The sequence below is a fragment of the Varroa jacobsoni genome, unplaced genomic scaffold, assembly GCF_002532875.2.
Source record: "Varroa jacobsoni isolate VJ856 unplaced genomic scaffold, vjacob_1.0 scaffold_1282, whole genome shotgun sequence".
Taxonomy (NCBI): domain Eukaryota; kingdom Metazoa; phylum Arthropoda; class Arachnida; order Mesostigmata; family Varroidae; genus Varroa; species Varroa jacobsoni.
The window spans coordinates 94,041-116,621 of record NW_019214184.1 but is presented as its reverse complement, the minus strand read 5'-3'; the positions used below and the strand labels follow the sequence as shown (position 1 = coordinate 116,621).

General features: G+C 41.7%; 2 long non-coding RNA genes across 3 annotated transcripts in view; one reads left to right on the top strand and one right to left on the bottom strand.

The window, feature by feature from the left end:
• The window catches only part of LOC111268414 (uncharacterized), a 47,021-nt gene that overhangs the window by 5,361 nt on the left and 19,079 nt on the right, over positions 1-22,581 (bottom strand). The window contains exon 1 of one of the 2 annotated variants that reach the window (XR_002685212.1): positions 4,700-4,786. The exons of the other annotated variant lie outside the window; for it this stretch is intronic. This is a non-coding gene — a long non-coding RNA (uncharacterized LOC111268414). Of the gene's footprint in view, positions 1-4,699; positions 4,787-22,581 lie in introns of those variants that run through there. 2 annotated transcript variants of the gene reach the window in all.
• On the top strand, positions 2,467-9,383 carry LOC111268416 (uncharacterized). The gene is made up of 3 exons (XR_015314208.1): positions 2,467-3,473; positions 4,908-8,595; positions 8,865-9,383. It is a non-coding gene; the product is annotated as an uncharacterized LOC111268416 (long non-coding RNA).

Below are 22,581 nucleotides of genomic sequence, written 5' to 3'. Positions count from 1 at the left end.
GCACTATTTTTGGTTTCAACGTTGTCGAACAGTGAACAACCTTCGCTAGCTCTGATCAAATAAAGATTACGTGAAGATTAAGCGCATATCTATTGACTAGCACCTGCTAATATCAGTACAAAACATTTTGAAGCCTAAATGACAAACAACATTTCTAAATTACTCGATAGACAAAGTAAATGAGTTCAGCGAGAAATTTCGCTAAGGCTTTATCAACACTACCCTGTCGGCCTTCATACCCTATACTAGAACCCCATCGCTATAAACATTAGATCCATTTAATGACAAAACGCAGCTGTGCCCTTCGAGATCGTCGTTGAACTTCTACTCCGACACAATGAGTCACATATTATCATTACTGTTATCAACAGTATTCTTATATGGTTTCATCCGTTTAGTGAATCTTATTTGCTATCAACCCCGCTGCTGTCTTCAAGTGAGTATGCCAATGAGTCGACGGAACCTGACAGTAACAAACGAGAAGCAATCGCTCTCGCCGGCAGCAGTACGTTTCGAAAGAGGCTAACAGTGCAAAATCACCCATAAAGTTGTGTGCGACACTTGAAATGATGGCAGCGTCGACGCCCAGACCCAGAGGCAAGATCGTGTTGGGTCCACTTGGACTCTGCGCGGAAGGTGAGAACTACTCCAACATGCAAACAGAGACTACTGGATGATGGCCTCGGACGGGTGTCCTCTTTCACTCGGCACTTTACGCTGCTGATCGTGTTATGGAGTTGGCTCTAGCAGAGGATGAGCCTCAGCTTAGATTAGATGATCACTGCTGTTATATAGAGTCATCTCGGACAAACAGCGGACGGTGATGTATCACTTAGTGCGTGTGGCTGCTGTGTGTATGCCAGCAAACCAGGCGAAAGGTCGAAGGCGGCGATCGTGGACAAAGCCAGCAAAAATATAACTCCTGCGACCTGAGTAGATTACTCGGCTGGGTAAAGGACGCAACCGCAGACGCTTCGAGACAACGAATATTGTCGTATGAGTACGCGTATGAACGAACTGTCATGCAATTATCAATGCTCTGTTTGAAAAACCTTATTTTTATTGACTAACCCTAAAAACCGGTCCACACATCAGATTCGGAAACATCTTTTTCTTTAGAAAAGCACGGCGATTCACGCGGCTTTTTCGCAGCTGAATTTCATTCTGTGCAAGTTTAATTTTACTGCACTGCCGATCTAATGAAGTATCCATAAATTAGCAAGTTTTTTTTTGTTATTTTTTATAAATTCGAAAAGAGGCGAGCGTTAATGCAATGCGATGTGTGACACGCCGTCTCCAAGTCTAACTATCGTGCGTCGTCACGGTTACCGGTAAAAAGGTCGTAGGTCTTTCCGCGGTCTTGGGCGTAGTGGCCGTGCTCGTGACCATCATATTCTGATATTGTATTCGTCGTAGCTAAGGTATCAGATTAGACTATAGTATCAGAGCCTTGGTTTAAGAGCAGAAATAAAAACCAGGCAGCGCCCAGCTCACGCGGCCACAAAAATACGTAAAAATGCACGCCACAAAAAACAAGAGCATGCGACAACCAAGAAATTCCATGCGGAGCACGGAGATCGCTCTTGATGGCTTGCTCCTTGGCTCGTTTGACGGTTGGTTAGTGGATAGTCGTACGGTCTTGACGGCAGACTCCTACTGCTGCCGCCGCCGTCGCTGCCGCCTCCGTCTCCCTATGATCTAGTCGCGCGACCGACTAGCGCGAAACTAGTTGTCGCCCACAAAGAACGAAACAGAGTGTGACCAACCGCACGAAGTTAGCCACATTCGTAAACTCATAGACGCTCACGCGCACATCGAGGCACAGCGACAACAGTATAAAAACGTCGTGCCATAGCGATACCAGCAACAGACACAGCCATTGCTGGCGCTGCCCCCATGGCCCCTTTAGAGATCAAAATACGACGTAGCGACCAACATCATCTATCCAATCCTCTGGCCAATGGTAAACTGAACTTGTCACCCTCAGACGGAAAAAGAAATCTTGGTGCTGCCAACTGATGGAGGCCATAGAACGACGTGCGAAACGCCTTGGTGTCGCACAGTGCCAGATTAGAGATACACTGCTGCGTCTACAGAAATACGCTAGATGCCGGTAATCGTTCACCGCTCTTGGTGGCATGACTGGGCAATATTATATTACTACAATTATGTCGTTATTATAATGGTAGTATAATAATGTTGGTATTAACGGCATGTATTATTGTTATCGAAATGATTAAGTAAAATCATCTAAAAGAAAGAAGAGACAGAGAGAGAGGGGGAGAGAGAGAGGGGGGGGATAGGCAACACGGCTCAAAAGGACCGTGTCGATGTTTAATGAGACTGTGATTGTTGGCAGAAACGACATTAATCACTCCACATTTGTCATAATTTTCGCTCACGCCGCTGTTTGTCATACTAAGGGACCTGCTAGTGTAAAACAAATAAACAACGAAAGGTAAATGACTTGTGGATTTGTAATTTCCAAAGTTTCCAAACCTGAATTAATTTTGTTCTTTTTATGAAGATCTATCTGCTCTTAAAAGGGGAAGCTCGACTTTTAGCGTCTCCTGTTTAGCCTCGCTCTCACTCTGTTAATCACTTCGAATTCATGAAAAATGAATTATAATCTAAGATAACCGTCAACATCTTAAGGAGCCATCACAAAACTAATGATTAGAAGTATCCTGTTCAAGTATCGTATAATCAAATTTCCTGCTGTTTTTTTTTCCAGAAAAGATAGCGTTAGATTTCCTACGAAGCGGCCTGAATGTCAAAAAAGAGAACGATGTAGGACAACATAGGACAGTGCTAGCTCGATACTTAAGTCGTTTTTGGCATGTCGGGCTTTTTCCTTGAATCGAAGTTGACCATTGTGTTCAAGCATAAACGTACCCGTCGACTGAAGCAAGCAGATCGAAAAGAGAACAAAATATTAGAAATCTTTAAGACTAATTCGTGTGGACTATATAGATGTTTTTTTTTGTTTTTTTTTTTCTAAACGGAACCATAGCATTACGGCTGTCAAAAGCTATAGCGTAATTTAGTGACAAACGGAACACGAATTCTATGAAAAAAATATTTGTGCATTTTTTCTAAGGGTACTTGAAGGGTGGCCATGCTTGAAGCAGTCACGAAAGGGCTCATCGACCCAGGCCAATCCCCTTTGTCTAGGGATTCGTAAGGAAAGCAGAATCATTGATTCTTTTCTATCTACAAGCGCAGTAGTTGACTGAAATGCCACTTCTCTATTGAAACTGATTCTAGCCCTTGATTGCACATCAGTGCATTGTGTTCGACAACTTTCAGGCCGTCTGTAGTGCGCTCTCGAGTTCATTCCAGGGTTTTATATTCATCATCATAATACGCATTATGAGTTTTCACCCCGTTAGGTACCCATTAGGCCTTCCATCAAACGGCTGGCCCTGCACCTATCCTCGGCGAAGCTAGACGTTCAGACATAAGATTAGCAGGTAAATACGCTACTCACTAAGCTATTACGGGGATTCAATAATGTTGTATATATCCGACAAACTATTCAAATGGGAAAACTTTAAGGTCTTGTAACAGTTTACAAAGAAAACAGACAACCATAGAGGAACTAAATGTGATGACCGTTGTACCAGATGAAGATGTTTATATTCATTTGAATTGTGGTCAAATATGCTGATAATATATACTTCTTCTTAGTTTAGCTGTACAAGTTTCAGACACTTGATTTAGGACATTTTGTTTCTAAGATTCAAAATATAGTTTACCATTACGATTATGTCCTGCCACTTTTTTAGATAAAGGCGAACGAAACAAAAAGATCTATGCGTTCAAGTTGGACGTTTCCCCCCTGTTCTTACGCTCAAATAGTACCAAACACACCCTCTTTATCGTCGACCATATCGCCCGGTATTCCGCCTCTGCGGCATTGGGGTTTTCAGCCCGAACGATTCATAAATTAACAATGGTGGAATATTGCATGTGTCTGGCTGTCAAAAACATTTCAATTAAATTGTTTTCACAGTCAAGTAAAACATTCTTAGAAGAAAGACCTTCTCCCTAGAAAGCTCGCATACTACAACATAATTGGCGTCGGCATCCAGACAAAGATGGATCTGTTTCCCTAAGCTGTTGGCCTTTGAAGACATTTTGGCTAGCCCTGATCAATGTTGCCTCAGACTATTGACCTATTCACTTACGAACATACTGATAATATGTAGAGTTTCTAAAATATAGTAATATCAATTTAAGGTTAAGTAATGTCAATTGAGACCAATGTTATGGCATCAAATATTGTTATGTATAAATGGGTTCTACTTAACAAATCTGACATAATATGAATGCAACATTGGGTAGATTTATTTTTCATCAAACGCACCCTTTTTTTATCGGTTATATATGCAAATATACAGGTCATATACAGGACAGCTATCTTCTATATGAGACATCTCACTTTTACCTGATTTAAAGGGACATTGTGAAAGAGTACGCTATTTCATGGTGATCCAGGAAACAAAAACACGACAAAATTCTGCTCTGCCACCCATTTTGTCAGTGGTTTAGCGTTTGGAAACTTTTGTATATACAGCACAGAATTTCGATACCAGCGACTTTTCATGTCATTCTCTGAGATTTGTCGAAACAAAACAGAACTATGCCAAATTAACTGCTCAAACATGAGGTGTACGAAAGTAAATCGCAGACTTACCCAACACTATCAGGCATTCTCTAAATGAAAAGCCGCATCGGTTATGAGGTTGCGCCCTATGCTGAACGATAGGCCATTTCGACGCCGATGTCGGAGAAGACCGATACTGGGCAGCAGAAAAGTCGATAACTCACGGTTTCTACTTTTAGACTGTTTTCAGTTTGCGTTCACTGATCGATGCTCTCCTTCATTTTCTTTCTGTGCACAGGGCAGCAGTGGATCTTTGACTTCAAGTATGGCCATCGCCACCGCCGCGACTCCGCTCCATTCACCCGGCCATCGTTACCATTTGTAGAGCGCACTGCTCGTTTTCTGACAGGAAAAGCTCGTCGACGCATACCGTGTATAGGGGATCCAACAATAATAATAATAGCGAGTAGCCGATGCAGTGAACTATAAGCGTGGCCAGGAGCACGAGTTGTAACCCATGGTGGGCCATCTGATGTCCACGAATTACGGTGGTTGTGGTCATCACCCCTACCAGGCCAGGCCGTTAGCGCCTCGAACACGCGGAGGAACAGGCCAACTGCGCGGACAGATACGGTATACCATCCTATTTTGTTTAGTGTGTAAGGAATATGTAAGGTCAGTTAATCGGACGCGTCAACTTCATCAGGGCAGATGTGATGGCTGTCACTACACCATCACACGAAACGATACGAGAACCACCGAGAGCTATGACATTATAAAGCGGTTTGGATGAGCACGCCATTCCGTCGTTCTCACTGACAGCCTCACAAGCTTGCTAGCTAGCTGGCTGGCTTCCTAATGAGGCATACTGCTGCGACACTCCATCTTGTTGCCAGTCGAAATAAAACGAACAAGAAAGAAAGATAGATAGTTCATAGGCCATATTGGAGATGCGACTAACCCCGACGCCCAAGGTTCGCTAAGGGCGACATTGTTAGTTGTTTGCAAAAGACAGCTGAGCTGCTTACTTTCGCGTTCACTTATCTAGCACGAGGCACGGCGCTGCCTCTCTCCCTGTTCCTCTGCACTTAACGCTGAGAAGAAGCTGCACGCGCGACTACCCTCAAAGACGCTTTTACGGCGTCGTTCCACTATAGAGATCTCAAGCTGTTGTTGTTACAAGCGTTGTAGTAAGATCACTCTAATCTATACCGGTACTATCTCCTCCGTTGCATCGACTTAGGCGTCTTGCTCCGACTGCGTGTTACTACGTAGAGACACGATGAAGAGGGTAGGTGCGCGTCGAGGAGCGTGAGCATTGCTAAACAGTGTTTCGCGAAAGCCGATGCAGGCAATGGTGGCTTGCCGTTCGTTGCTCGGTCATCTGGGGTTCAAAGGCGACAAGTGTCTGTGAATGTCGATGTATATTAGGAACAAGACATTCACCGAGATGCGCAACTGAAATGCTTCTTAGCAACAAACGCACTGATCATATGCGAGAGGAGACGTTAGGTGCTACCAAAACAATGGTGTTTTATAGAAGCTGCACGACGATTCTGCTGACTGGTAGCGGAGCACTGGCTGGCCAGCCATTTAGCTAGCCAGTGGAGTGCGGAAACAGCGAGACAGTTAGTCCGTTGTCGACAGTCGGCCCGGCAGTGGCAGTTTTTGTGTTGGTGTGTTGTGCTGGACTCCATCACTCGAGAGAACTTTCGCGCTCTCCGCGCCGCCTTTTCAGGGAGCTGCGAATTGTCCCTGATGGCGCACTCTTCCCGCTCGGTAGTTGCTTCCGAGGCTCTTCTCCACACTGGCCGCTGCAGCCCCCGTTGTAGATAAGATACCTGAACCGGCAATCAGCATTTCACCGGCATGGCTGGCAGCGACCATGTCGTCGTCGGCACTCTTCATTCGCCAGAGAGGCATAGTTACACAGACAAACTCAATACAGCCGCATAGGCTACCAGCAATAGATGAGTGCAAATGGGAACTAAGCTCGTTACAGTTCCCTCCATCCATCCATCCATAAACCACAAATTCACCATCCAACGCACGCTGATATCACTGAGACTGCAGCTCTCTTAAGAAGGAAAGAACTTTTTTTCTTGGTCTTACCTTTTGTTTCTCGTTGCCGCGAATACTCGTGCGGTAATGAACGAGATGGACTTGGCGAGCATAATACACAAGCTACCCGCAACGTGCCTTATGATCAACCTCCGTGCACGGTGTTAATAAATACTTTATAATGGATCAAAAAACAGATATTGCATAGCTAGCTATTGCCAGCAGAGCTATTATATGTGGTTGTTTTCGTCGCTCGTACACCGGGCCGTTCGTTTCATTCTCTATAAACTAGCTTTGATAAGCTTTCAGAAGAGCACAATTACCCGTGGATAGTGGTAATAGTATACGAATCACTGGTGTCATCTAATCATGAATAATTAACACATTAGAATAATACAGCAATGTGATATGAGGTGCATTTGATGGACTGCCAGCTTAACTTTTAGTCGGTTAGTTTTTTGCTCCGTTCAACAGGTCCACGGGTTCACGTAAGGTCCTTTCACGCGGACATTTAACTAGTCCACCGCATGGGCCAGTATAATTATCAATTTTCATAGTCGCAAGCTTATTTGTCACCATTTTATGCTCTCCCTAATATCTGCTGGTTATCGTCGGAGGCAAGGGGCATGTTCAAAAGGAGCTTCTGGCCGACGTCCTTTAGAAGACGTAGAAGGCATGAGCCAAAACACCATAGGTACACCAATTCACCAACGTGTTTTGAAATAACCACGCTACTGCGTTATCACTAGACAGGGTACACTGCCTCCACATGTAACTAACCCCTATACAAAATTCTTCGAAAAGATTTGCTTTTTTAATAGAAGTGCCATGGCTCCACGCGGGATTCGGTTCGTGAATTCGCATACAAGAGTTCAGTATCACGCGTATCTCCATTTGAAGAGTTCTATAGCCGCAGGATAAGTCCTGGTTTTGACACACATTTTACACCAAGACAGTAGGGTTTTCCTAGCTGAAAAATGAGAATCTGAACTAGAACTGGGCATAATTCGGTAGAAGGAATCGTTCTGAGTCTTTGGAGAATTCTCCCCTTGCCCCTCGATTTGCTACCTTCTACTCATTGTGTGTTTATTTTATAGTGATGCCCGCGTTTATAGCAGGCTTTTTAAAGTACCACATGGTCGAAATGGACATGCTCCGTTCGGTAGCAAAGTCTTTCTAATCGTATACATCGTCGCGTTACCATAGCTAAATATAGCACTGGATGGCAATGATAAAGAGACATTTTTGTTTAGTTGGTTAGTTCGAGCACTATGGTCGAAGGAGACCAGGGGGGTCGTTACTTCAATTCTCCCCAACAACATATGCCATACAACCTGTCTAAATAAAGACGGTCATTCTTTTATATAGGATGGCGCAAGTATGGAAAGTTATTATTGTGCGCTGAAGTCAATTTTAGTCAAAGGTCATAATCGTTGCCATTCCTTTTCTGGAATGCATAATTTGAGTAAAAGTTAATCATATAATTCTTCTCACTTCTCTCAAAGTTTATTATATCAAATTAGAAAAGAGACAATGTTACCTATTCACATTGTATCAGATTGTTACATCAACTTTTTACGTCCATGACTCAACGTAACGAAATAAAGCCAACGCTAGCAAACAACGAAGTCCCTGTTAAGCCTTATTTTTGTCAGTAGAATGCACAGTAGGTAGGTAGGACGTTGATATGGCTAACCCGAAGGACAGGGCTCGTTAGTTTTACATTTTATTTGGTGCAACATCCGGACATTTTAATTTATCTACATAACCGCTATAATTCAATTTATTCTTCAGTACTCTTTCCGGAAATTTCGCTTTCTTTAATAAAGCAGAACAAGAACCGCATGCCACCATTTCGCTTGGTCAGACATTTCTACATATCAAACTGATACGTTGATGGAAAGCTGAGACTCTATTATTTCCAGGTATGAAATCATGACGCTACATTTACAAGCTATTTATGTTGTCTCATCGATTGCAACGAAGAACACTATTCTCGAACCATCAATGAAATGGATCCAATAGGCAATGTTCCATATAGACATTTGTTTTTCTAACGATTTAGTAGTAATTATAGGTCGGCGTCGGAACAATTAACATTAGCTACATGTACCAAACGGATATAAGCACTGTGATAAATGCAAATGTCACCACTTTACGCCACGTAGATTGATCTTTTCTTCGGCCTATTTAGGTGGCTATCCATAATGAGTCAGGTTGGCATTAGTCACAGATGTCACGGGGCGCGCTAAGAATGCCAATGGAAGGATGAAAAAGGGAACCAAGTCACCCCAAGAAGGACTTCCTTTTCCTGTTGGCCGCATTGGCCCACCCATGCATAAAGGCTGCTATGCCGGTCGAATCGGAGCCGGTGCACCCGTGTACCTCGCCGCAACACCTTATGGCTGAGGGTGCGAAGCTTGCGAGTCAACAAAAAAGGTCCTGCAATTGCTAGTACGCAACGATGATCAGTTGAGCCAGTTGCTGACAGGGGTAACCACAGCACAGGGTGGTGTAATGTCAAATATCCATGCACAGCTCCTGTCGAAACGGCTACGACGGCAATGAGGAAATTAACAGCAATCCCAGTTAAAACGAAAATTTCATTGTTTGTATTTGAGTTTGTAGTGTACGTGCTTTAAGGGTTTGTGTTATCTTAATCAGTTTTCAATAAAGAAAATGTTGCAAACGAATATAACTAATGAGAGAGACATAAGAATGTGTTCAATCACTTTGAAACAAATCTAAAAAATAACATAATTATTGGACCTCTTGTAGTTTTACTCGTTCTTACCGACCAATATGCTTATTTGCAACTGCTATGCACCCAATATCGAGAGACCCAACAAGCCGATTCTCTCTTTGGCCGTAGAAATGGACAAAAACAGAGCAAATCGTATGCCCGAAATGCTCCTAGCTTTTGCGTACGATCTCTCATTTATTGGCGACAGTGATCATTGGCAGGTGTTCTTTCGGCGCACACGTATTAGATTTTTACTAATTTACTTTACACCTAATTTTTTAATACATTATGACTGACGCCTCGGTAATTTCGAGAGTCTACACATTTTTCTTGCGTGTATTGGATGGAACAATTAATCTAACAGTAATCAATAACTCGAGAAGATTAGTTGTCCATGTGCGTATAATCCTGTCGTTGTTTTTTAAGTCGTTGATATTCGCTAGGAAAACAATGGGCAATAGCGGGTTTTGCTGAATACAGGAAAGTTCAAATGCGGACGATTGGGCACCAAATGTCATGATACTTTAAAAAAAAGACCAGTTAGTGGTCAGACTCGGAAGGATGTCGCAGATCTAATCAGCCTATGAATTTTGGATACACACAGTTTGGACATAACGCAGAAACGATACACGATTACTATTGTTGATGTCGGCGATTCGTTACGCATAGCATCCGCTAAGCTAGCTGACAGGTGTGTTGGTGTAGGTTCGAATCCTGCTGCAGGCTTATTTCGTTTAATGTTGTCGTTGTAATTGTAGTTCTTCTCTTTTTCATTAGGATATTTTTATACCACTTGTTACTTTTAGCTCTAATACGATCCGCATAAAGATGCTGTTCATTGGCAGTTAGTGACTAATTGACCAAGCTATTTTTTGTAACTTAGTGGCATGCATTACGGATGATTCTTCAGTGAGTAGATTCAGCACTCATCTAAGGATCATCGGTAGGCTTTTCAAGTACTTTCTGCACATATTCCCCGGAAGTGAGATCATTGATTTTGCGCTTGAAATCGCTGAGACTAATATAGATACCACAAGATCTGCCAATGTTAATAAGCACACATTCAGCTTATAAAGAGAGGTTACGATAATCGGTGAATTTATTTTTTCACACCGTAAACACCAGGTAATCGGTAAACGCCGAATACTTTTTATGTTGAGCATTCAAAATGAGCGCCGTTCTTGCCCATTACGGTAACATTTACAGAATGACCCATTCACACCTGTAATTTGCTATTGATTTGTCCCGCCATCTCAGGGGTAACGGCAACGTGAGACGTGTACGAAGTTTTCGTTCATACTGTACGCCTTTCCACTAAAATAGAAAATGCATGCGGATCGCCAGATGCTCAAATAGCTTGGCAATTCTATATATAAGCAACTTTGTATAGGTCGTTCAGATAACGAGTGTTTTGGCGAGTGAATATTTTGTGAGCCGGCTTCTTTCCGGGAAAAGAAAAATCTATTTTTGTCAAAGTTCTCGATATTAATTCTGTCAGTCTAACGTCTGTAAGTTAAATTAGAAGTTAAGAATGTATTAGAAATTGTCTTAATGTTAAACAACTAAACAGGAATGACTCGATGGAATACCGGAGCTGTGAATCTATTGAACATAGAGAAGTTAGTAACGTTATACGAGATATGAAATTATGAATCATATTTTATTGCCAGTGTGCTCTAGACAAACCTGACCTAGTCCTGAGCACGTGTCCCCGTGATGGTGCGGTTGTAGGGCCTACAAGATTTGAGGACACGTAAGGTGGTCTAAGCTCAAAACTGGGCTTAGACATAGTTGTCCCCGTGCTGGAGGCTAACCATTTGGTACAATGCCAAACGGTTCTACCGGACGTCAAATTCAGAATATATGTCAGTAGCACGTTTCTGAACTGTTATATTGCGGTAATCATATCAGCAATTTTGTAAATGATTTTTACGCGCTTGATATATATCAGGCAGGCAGGCAGGCAGGCAGTTTGTTGCGGATCGGACGGGTTAGTCTATGGAGCAGAAATTGGAGATTTAACATTTGCGCCTCAATAAAATTATCTCTCAAGATTGGTCTAACGATGAGACAGTCAAGGTCTGATCCAGTGGGCATCATATCAACATTTTGCATCATTATGGTGCTATCAGTTTTGTCTAGTTATTGTTGTATCATTTGATGGGGTTTCGCAGAACACAGAAATACTTTACCATCTAGGTTCTGGTGGCAAAACAACAATACGCTTGGGTCAAGGTCGATAACACTCGAATTGGTTCGGTGTCAAACTGTACATAATATCCCACTTTATGTTGGAAAGTAAGATTTTTATAGAAACATTTCTAACAACCAGTTACCTAAATGCAGCCGTCTGTTACGCTTGGGAAGCTCTGTAAATTCATGAAAAAAAAATGTCTGTGCTTCATAAGCGGTTAACGTTTGGGCAGCCTTATTTCGGGTGCATGTATACGTTATGGTCACGTAAAGATCATGTATAATTTTTTCACTGGGATGACTCCGATATATAGTTCTAGAAGTTATCTATATTAGTAGCCTTTGTTTTACACCCAGGTGGGATCATACAGTATCAGGTGACGACTAGCCGTCGTCCTTTCAAACGTAAGGCTCCCTATGCGCTTCCCGTCGTTATTGTTCCTTTCGTCGTTTGTTTCCTGCTAAAAACTACGTTGCTGCCAACGCGATGAACGCACCCTGCAGAAAATTCTGTCGATATTTAATATACAGAAAGATTATAGAAAATAAAAGTATTCGTTCTATAAGACTGTTGCCATACTTTCATCTGTTTTATTTACAAGGAACGGGCGGCCAACGGGATAGAACCAGTGGACACATATGCCACTTTCGAGCGTCGTATCTCTGACACAAATCAAATTCAAATGGCGACGTTTCTTCCGTTCAAAGCGGAACCACACTGTCCATAATCAGCATTTAGCAACGTAAGTGTAAGAGCCTGAGGGGGATTCGATGAAAGTCCGACATATACTTTCCTTAGCCCCAGCAGGATCGAAACCTGTAACTGTACGCGTGCCCCACAGTTCCGCTTTCGGCTTTCATAGAATCTCTTTTAATAAGCACATTATAGCTGGGATGTACATAGACACAACATTTATAGCTTTAACATCTTTGCAGTATTTGATACCACGTGTATATTCATATTATTAAGCGTTACTAGATTAGAATAGGATTACTAAGTTCTGTACAAACGCAGCTTGTGGCTGGGTATGTGTACTATTTGAAAAATATGAGCTAATATAAATTAGTTAGTAGATTAACTTATTTGCCATTGATGGGTTATGGCCGCTGCTGTTATTATGATTATATCATTGTGCTCAGAGGGTCCTAATAGGACGATTTGATAATTTTATCGAAGACTTGCAGAAACATTTAAGGAGAACAAGGAAAATGGCATGCCAGATCAAGGGGCAAGCGAAGATAAAAAGGTAGTTAAATGATATCAATTGATTTATGAGCGCCCTGAATTGGTGGAATGAGAAGCCCTGATTAGGTGGTAAACCGTTAATCTTCTGTACGCTGTACGTAATGGCAATCTGGCTTGAGCAATATCTCTGGTTCAAGACCAGCTAACAAAGAGAATTTTTCTATCTAGTTCCAGTGTTGTCTCTAAGCATTATTGTAAAATGATGCAACTAGATGAATAACTTAATAGAACGACCCTGTTCAAATTGAAGTTCAGTTATTTCAAAAAGGAATATGGGCGTACTTTTGACTCACTTGCAATGTCCTGACAATGGTAAAAACGTTCCCAAGATCACTGTTCCAACAGCAAGTTGACATTGCTAAAGTTTGACGACGTCTGTTTACCTTCGCTGTTGGCTGATTCATAGAATAGAGCTTTTTTTATTCTACTATTCAAAAAAGCATAGCCTATTGGCATGATCTCGTGAGAAATCTAACATTCATAAGCCAGCATTGTATCCCTGCTTAGATTCATATCCTGCCCTCGGGAAGGTGATGCGATGGTGGTTGGCAGAAAAATCTGATGAAAATGGCTTCTGGATAAAAGAATTATGAAAAAAAGAAACATTTGGAATATTAATCAACTCATATATCTTATTAACAAATGTGAGCTCAATTAGGCCTGCTATTCCGAGATCATGAAAGGCTCACGAAAGCAGCAGCAGCAGCAACAACAGAGAGCAGATGTTCATGCATATAGACTGTTCCCCCTATCATAAACCATTCGAATTTTTCTTTCTTTTCCCTTATCTCCTATCTGAGATTATTCGTTATCCATTTCCTTGTTTTGCACTTGTTACCTCCATATCTGATCATCCAGGCGTACGAACTGGCACCGATGATCTTATCAGAGGCAATATTTACTGAAAAGAACGAGCGTTACACGGCATGGCCTTTTCCTTAACATGGAGGAAGTCATGCGTTAGGGGGAGGTTTTATTTGCTTGGCGAATCTTGTTGGACGCCTTAACTCATAAATTATATGTCAGCCATCTTTAAACGTATCCTATCGTTTAACGCTGTGCAGTGTATATTGAACAATGTCAGTTGTTTAGCTAGCTTAAAGATGTATTTTATACATATATAAAATGCGGCGTATAAGTTCGGAGCTTTTCTTCTAGCCCATCTATAAGACTGTAACTAAAAAAAAGGAAACCTTTTAACGATTTTTTTTTTCTAAAATTGATGGTCGTAACTATTTAGCATAATCGCCATTCACAGCTCCAATTTGGAGCCGAAACCACTTGCTAATAATTTTCGAAATAATTCTTTCTTGTATGACAAGTAACTTTGATATCGACAGGTGTAATCTCATTAAAGTATTGCTATATACAAAAACTTCAGCGGACTTGCTTTCGGCCGACAGCAAGCCGAATCTCCCAAAGATGTTAAAAGTGCAAGAGTCTTAAAGAACGGCCCTTAAATTCTGTAAACAAAATGGCTTTAATCGAACCCCCGTTGAGTGTCTTCTGGTTTACTTCATGGAAATCTTTAGTTTCGCCCATATTCTAAAAACAAGGTGCTGTTTGAAAAAACAGCCTTTGATACAAGGAGTTATGGATGAACGTAGGCCCGTTAAAAAAGCCAATCTGCTAAAACTTACTAGGATTTAAACAGCACATTATATACATCACAAAACACACATCACATGTGCCATAGATTTACAGCCATAAGAGTTTAATTGATGCAATAATTTGGGATCACTTGTATTACACACAACCAAAGACGCCCGGCTCATGATGTTAATTGTCTCTGACCGAATGATCCTTGCCTGGCCAAACTAGTCCCTGCTTCTGGGATCGCTTAACACTGTTAACAATTACAGCTATTTATGTCGCTAGGTCAGGATAGGATCTTAACGAGTTAACGTTAGATCAAAGACTCAACCGGTGACGATGGTCGCCGGCTTCAACAAAAACGGCTGAGGTAAGTGACACTGAACAGAATGGCGGTCAGTCGCATCGGAACGGTTTCTCTTCGATCCAATTGTTTGTACTATAAACGCGTCACAGGAACACTGTTCAAAGAGGGGTTGACGACGAACGTTCAACAAAACACCACTTCTTTCTTCATTCAGCTAAAGTAGTCGTTGCTACACACGGCTGGTGAGAGTTCGGATATCCTAATCCGGTGACGTTGACTAACAGAACCTTGTTCAATTTATTCTTGAGTTCGGATTCACTTGCCTACCGCGTCATTCTTGATACCGAAGGCCAGCTAAGGATATCAAGCTCCAATTAACCTCGCTGGCTTTACTAAAAGCATAGGATACTAATAGATAGTGAATATATGGAACATTTAGTTCGATGATAGCTGGTCGTATAGTGATTTCAAGTAATTACTTTCGCTCTCCAAGAATGTATGAAAAAGAGGCACATACGTCTGTTCTTTAGGATTCCTAGACGAGGTCTAAATATCGTGAGAAGAAATACGTAATGTTTCCTTATGTATCTCTTGAAACTGTCGTAGAATTAGCGGGTGACAACAATGAGCGTAATGCGCTAGATGGTAACAAATTGATTTTGCATTAAACAAAGCCGACCGATCTAGGTGCACTTCGCCTACGCGTTGTCGTATAAAACGAATAGACTCCACCGCATGAGAAAAAGATTACTTTTCGCAAACATCACCATCACGGCATCATATATAATTTAATAATATTTAATATTATATATCATCATATATAATTTAATAATAAAACGTATCACAACTTTACTGGTGTGAAGGCAGACTTGAGACTTTGGTGCGGTTAATTTTACCTGCTCGTATTTCTCTACTATTTTTTTCCGCGTCTTGTTCAGAACACGCTCAACATCTGTCGAGATCGTATATCGTAGTAGTCTACGCGATTTATGTAAATAAAAAAACAATTGATATCCAAATGGTCTTTCAAAAGGTCGCCTAGGGCACTGTACGCTAATCAGATATATATGTAACCAGCCGTATGAGTAATGATGTTACAGTAGCTAGGGGTTTAAGAAGGAATTTTTTGTCTCGATTATAAAGCGCCATCGGGACTTTAAGCGTTCCCGGATTAGAATTCAAAGCCTATCCGCTAATTAATTTATGGCGCCTCGCCAGACGCTTTCATGGAAAACATGAAGGACGTAAAAATCCAGAATAAACGTGCGCTTAATGAGCCGCAAAGACAGGTACTCTATTACACCACACTCGCTTGTCTATGTCGACTACGACGTTTTCCCTATCAAACTGAAGTCCTGATGCACCTAAATCGCAAACTGGTATATATGGCCATTCCGTATAGGAGCAGATATAATCATAATTACGCTGCCAAATACCACTCAGAGCAAAATCAGTCTATTAATTAGTGTAATTAGATATATCGGTCTCTGATCACGCCACGATGCCCCAAATGACGCATGGAGCTCAAAGGAAGGCGGACAGCGTTATACGACCTTCGAACGTTATCTCCAACGAAACAGGACAAGTCACCAAGTTACTCGACATATACATTCCTTACGATAATATTGTGTACTGCGAGACGCCCCTTTCGCTTCTGTCTATCAGACGGGCGGGCAGAATCTTAATATAGCTTGTGCGATTTTTACACTGTGCGATGTAACCATAGTGGGAGTTGATGTGAAGCCAGCACTGACAACGACGTCAGCGTCGACGGCAACAACAAAGACAACCACATCGCCGCTCTCTGATATAAGATATATGAGAAAGTGGCGGAATCCTTGCTGTTGAAAAGACGATGGTTCAGATAGAGTTTGTAAATTGCCCAACCATCGTATCTATTCCTCCTCCTTTTTGTATCCGACGTTCGTTCAGTACCACAAACGTGGCTGTCGTCAAAATCACCTAGCGACCCCGCTACCCCCTCCTCCCCAGCCACCTCTGTCCTTTTTCTTAGCTTTACTATCTACAATTGTGTCTTCGATTCGGCTATGTTGGTGTGGTTTTCGCATCTGTTAGTCAGATTCGCTCCATATAGTAGTAGCGGTAGCGGTATCACTTAACAAAAACGGTAGCATACTAAACTACATGCGTTGCCGACGGGGCTTTTCTAAGTAAAACATGCGTGTCATAGAAGCTAGCTGCTATGAAGTTTCCTCGTAAAGTTAATCTAATCGTATCGAGAATTCATCTTTTTTAGATGATGAATCCGTTAACGATGGTAATGCGGCAGCTAGAATGGGAAAACTACTGTGACATGAATAGAGGCGATGGCTGATAAAGAAGACAGGCAGAAACAGAAAGTGCAGATAGACGAGCCACCATAGTGGAAGACAGAGGACGAAACGAAACTGAAAGTTTGAAACAACAAATACAAAGCGTTCAGCAAACCACAACGGAGGCACCGCGTGAGCCGCGATAGCGACGGTGACAGCTCTCAGAAGCGTTACACTTAACGGCGTTAGTAGCAGCAGCGGCAGTTTCAAGTGTTACAATTCAATGTGAAAATTATTTATCGTGCGAGTTTTTTTGCTTTGGCTTATCATTTACCTGTCGGTTCATCTTCTGGAACAATCAAGAGGCTCTTTCCAGGACGGCAACGGTACCGCTTCAAATGAATCATAAAGGAACGACAAGAAGCTAGTGAGCAGTGTAAGCATAGAAAAAGATTGGTCATCGCACGCCAGTCGTCGTATACAGTTGACTTAGTGAGTCGGTCGATCTTTCAGACCGCGGCGTAACCCAGCGTTATGAGTTCTCTTCAGAATTACTTTGCCCGCTAGCACGTCCATGAAGATGACGCTAATAACAGCCTTTGCATTCTCAGCGTCGTCCAGCATCTTTCGAACTGCTTTCCAATGTAATCGCCATCATATGCCAAATCGCCTGATGTTAACTAAAACATTTGCCCGTTGCAAAGCATCTATCGCTGAGGTCCTGTATCAAGATAGGGTGGGCGGTCAAGCGACACTGAAAACATCAGATCTCGGTCGGAATTTTCACAAGATCGTATCGTATGGCATTGCGTTTTATAATTGATTCAAAAAACTACTTCACGACTACTGCCTGTACAATTCTTCATACCATCGGTATTAGGCCGGGGTAGAATGTTAATCATTGTTGATTCTGAGCTTCGTCTTTCAGCAATGCTCGTCGACGCTTAGAAAAATCTCCGAGACATACTACTACGCATTTGGCTTATTTTCTCTCGGTAAATTCGCATTGGTAACAGCTGCTATGCATATTGTATATTGAGACTGCTGTTTCGGCCTTTTGGTGCCTGTTTGAACGTAGTGTGACGCTTTATTGATTATACTCATAAATGAAATAGTGTCCTATGTCCTGCCCTTTGACTACATAGTATATTTAAGAACAGATGATGTTTGACGAAGCGTTCAGTGTCAGACTATTTGCTTTACTGTTTGTTTCAAAATAAATTTTCAATCAATAAATTATAATCGACTCAATATTAGCTCGTACTAATAAAAATTCTACCCTTTACCAGTCTCTACCGAGTTCCAGAATCAGTCTTTCACGCAAAACAGCCAAGAATACTGATACCCAAGGGCATTTTTAAAAAGTTCGTTCCAATAACCAGGCGTTATCTAACATTCTGTCCATTGATAAATACAAACAACTAAAGTATGGCCACGAATATTTCGAGATGCTCACATATATTTTAATATATATATTTCAAACAGTAGCTATTAGTAGTGTCACCGTATCATTAGGCCGTTATGAAAATTACCGATGACGCGATACGGTAACATTTAATGACCCGTTTGTCGAAATTTGGTCCGGTAATTATTTTGATGAAATAAGAAGCTAGGTTTCAGCGGTTGGGTTCAGGGCATTTTTTAGTTGAATGGCATACTGCTGTCGTGCATCGTGCAATCATATTCATGAGCAATGCAGATGATGGAATTGCACGTGGCAAGTGACCTCGCTTGAGTACGCATATATTTTTATGCATATATATATATATGTGTGTGTAAGTATGTGTGGCTGAATAAGCGGTAGGTTGAAGTGAAGCGATTTGCTCAAGCATTTTGACGTTCGACGCTCTGCTGCCGCCACTACCATTGGCGATAAGGGGACTGTACGCGAAATGGTGGTTCTTCGTTTACCAGAGTTGCCGCCCAACGTCCAAGCCATTGGAATTGCTCTGTCTCTTCTTTCCGCTGTATCCTCTCAGGAGTTTTTTTTCCGCTAGGATAAACTACGACTGTATCTTACTAGTCACGTCTGTGCTAATCAGGCAAAGCGCATTTAGAGTCTGACGATGTCCTGAACAAATTATTGCTCGTTGATCAAAGTCATCTCGATCATGGTGTACATTAATTCGTTGCCTCTGTCGCTGTCGTTAGGCGAAGCTGCCTGCCTGCAACGGCTCCACAAGCTACCGTGTGGTATTTTCTGGGCCTTATCTTCTGCTGGGCTGTATTCCTGTTGAGATTAGCTCTTGAGGTTCTGCTTGAAGAAGGCTGCCATAGTCCATTCTCACCTGCCACTATTCGTCGTAGATTTGCTCGGTGAATTGGTAAAAAGGGTATATTAAACATAGATACGGCTACAGACTGGCCATTACCGATAATAATAACGTTATTTCTTCGTCATCGACATTATGATTACTATGGGAAGTTCGTTGTATAAACGAATCCAACAGCGGGGCTAACGAATCTTTCAGCGACAGCTGTTCTTGGTTAGTGTTGTCGAGCTTGTGACTCGTGGGGCCTGCGACTCAATGGTGCCTGCATTTGAGATCTCTTGGAAACAACGCGCTTTTCGACAAAAATAATATCGGAAGGTTAATCGCTATATTGAACACAACCTGTGCGATACATCATGCACCAGACGCTTGTTGATGTATTAAAAAAGAACCGAGCTTTATCTAAATAGCGTGAACTTTGATCTATCAATTTAATCCAAAGTGGATTCGTTGACGACCAAAAATCATGTAACTTAATAGTGTTTAATGAACAATCACTTTTAGTCAAAATAGCAATGAATATAGAAAAATACGCCAGCTTCGTCAAAAGACGTCGTATGCATTTCAACACGCAGGGCTTTGTCTCACAAGCTGTTTTTATTGGCTTATATGTGGTTTCTCGCTAAAGAAAAAACTCACAGAAATTTTGGATACACGTGCTTCAGTGCTGCTAATCTCTAAAAACGTAATTAGGGAAATTTAGCTTTTTTTTTGCTAAAAAGAACAGGAAGGCTGGCACCGTTCAGCGCTATCAATTTTCTAGATAAATTATGAGGCATTAATTTGTAAAGGCCGAAAGACATATGATCTGTTTTATGTGGCCTTGTATAAACTTCTTGTTGGCGAAAGTTTTTTCGTCCTTCACAAGCTACTCCTAATTGTCGTGAGGCATTGTTATACGATTACGTTATCCAGTTTCACATTACTGCACAAGAAGACAAGAACCATTGCCGTAGCAGTAACGCCTGATTGTGCAGAGTGCACACCATTGTAATTCGTCCGAGATGTTTCAAGTTATGCAACTTGCTTTAAATGATCATCAACTGCTGTACTGTCCGCGTCTGCCTGACACCCCTATAGGAAACTTTATGCATTGCAAGTTAAATTTGCACACTTTGATACTCCACATCGTCTACCATCTCTGCCTGCTTCCGTTCGTTTTACAGCTGGAAGATAATCCTGCGCCCGCTTTTCTACTAGCGTTACTGTCTGACTACTACCCGTGCGTTTCTCTTAGAACAATTCAAATAATGCCTTTTTCCTATTCTATATATGGTAGCAGTACCTATATAGGTAGTACAACAGCCACCGTTTGCGTGAAGCGCTTTGGCTGTCCGTGGGACGCTAAGCGCTGAGGCGATGCCGCCTCTAAAGCCCTCCTACAAAATCAAGACTAGCAGCGTTACAACGATGGTTCAATTTCACTTATGAATGAACTTAGTTCTAATGGCGGTTACTTGAGTAAGGAAGGGCCGTGCTATGGACAGTTAGTACAAGTTAACTATAATTGATTCGACTACTGGAAAAGTTAGGTTTAGGGTTTGTTTCGTTTCCGTTGGCGTGTCTATAAGCCGTTAGTCGTTAAATTAATTATCGCCATGATAACGAACACGTATGCATGCAAGTGGAACTTTCGCGACGTTATAGGGCGATCAAACAATGGGTTCGTATAGAGCCAGTAACTTAAGTATACTCGCGTCTGTATGTGTATATGGCTTCTGCAAGTGCAGGTAGATGATATTTGTATATCGTCGTAAGGAAGGATTTATAATTTTTTTTTCTTTCAGCATGAACGCTGTAGTCTGTCAGGTAATATGTCCTATAGATTGTGTTAAACAACCGAGTATTCAACGTTTGGTGCAAAAAATCACGTTTGTAGTCTTTCACTTCTTTCTATTTCGACCGATATTAGAATCGTGTGTTAGACGAGCCAGCTCAGGAATATTTTTAATTCTAGACACCCGCAGTTATCATTCATGTTGGAACAAGTCGCCGCCAGAGTTACGTCTTTCGATAAAACATCGAGGGATTGCCTCTGTTGGAAGATAGGGTTAGCTAGGGTTGTGTCTCATCGAGAACGTATCTCGGGCTCGTCCAAGAGACCTATAAGCCTGCGCGGTAACGCTTAGATTTTTTTAAAACGCAATTTTACGCATATGAGCCCATCTATCACGAGGTAATAGGTACTTATGTTGTTTTGTGTATTACAATCGTTTTTAGCAAAATCAAAGTCAGAAACATCGATCGAAAAACGCTTCAGGGGTTCGATGGTTCCGTATCTCCTGTTCACAACAGTACTAAAGTTGTAAATAATTGACTTGAGTCGTTTGAGATCTCAACTGTAGACCGTTAAAGGCGAGTGCGAGCAGACTTGAGTCACAGGTTCAATTACATCAATGACTCATTTGCTCTTCATTGAACTACGTATTGACAGAATAGATCAGGTCAAGCAGTAGATGCGGAACGAGTTACGACTGTTCTTCAATACGTCCCAGCAAAAGGTCTTCCAGCAAAGGATAACCTTCTGCAAAGACTCTATCAGGAGAACAGTTGTTGATATTTTACGGTTAGGTCAAAAGTGCCCGCTCAATACTACTATGAGTAAGTGAATACGAGTTCACCACAGCCAACCGCAGATACCTCTCGGTAGTGACGAGGACGCATTATCAGAATTAAGATCGTATTCGATTTTTCAAAAAGTCAATATGTCGGATAAACTTAAAGGCATTTAGCCATTACGAAAATATCGTTAACTAACGTAAGAAAATATTCTTAGACGTTCTAAAAACCGTATGATCTACTATAGTCGGTTGTTACGATAGATCGATGCCACTACGAGTAACAGGTGTCTGATGCATAGCCTTCAATAAATGTCGCATCTATAAGCCATCGTTCTCAAAAGAATATACCTATAATACAGGAACTAGATAATGATACTGTCAAGTAGATCACTGCAGAATAACCTGTGTTTGGTAATGTTTAAAACTGTGCTGCGGCTGATTTAGGAACTAGTATCGTCCGCCACGAATTCAAGCGGGCTAAATCGCTTCTTTTGCCTTAAATAAAACGTCCATCAATTTGATCAAGCGTTAAGTTGACCACATAAGTGGTAACACGTCACAAGTAAATCATTCAAATTATTATAACGTGCATTGACAGACAACTTGTTCTTATTACCATACTTACTATAGTTTATACGCCATGGCGCACATAACAGGACTAATTTAATTTCGATCATATGAGCAATCATCATGTGCCATTGTTGTACGTTGACATCACCAGG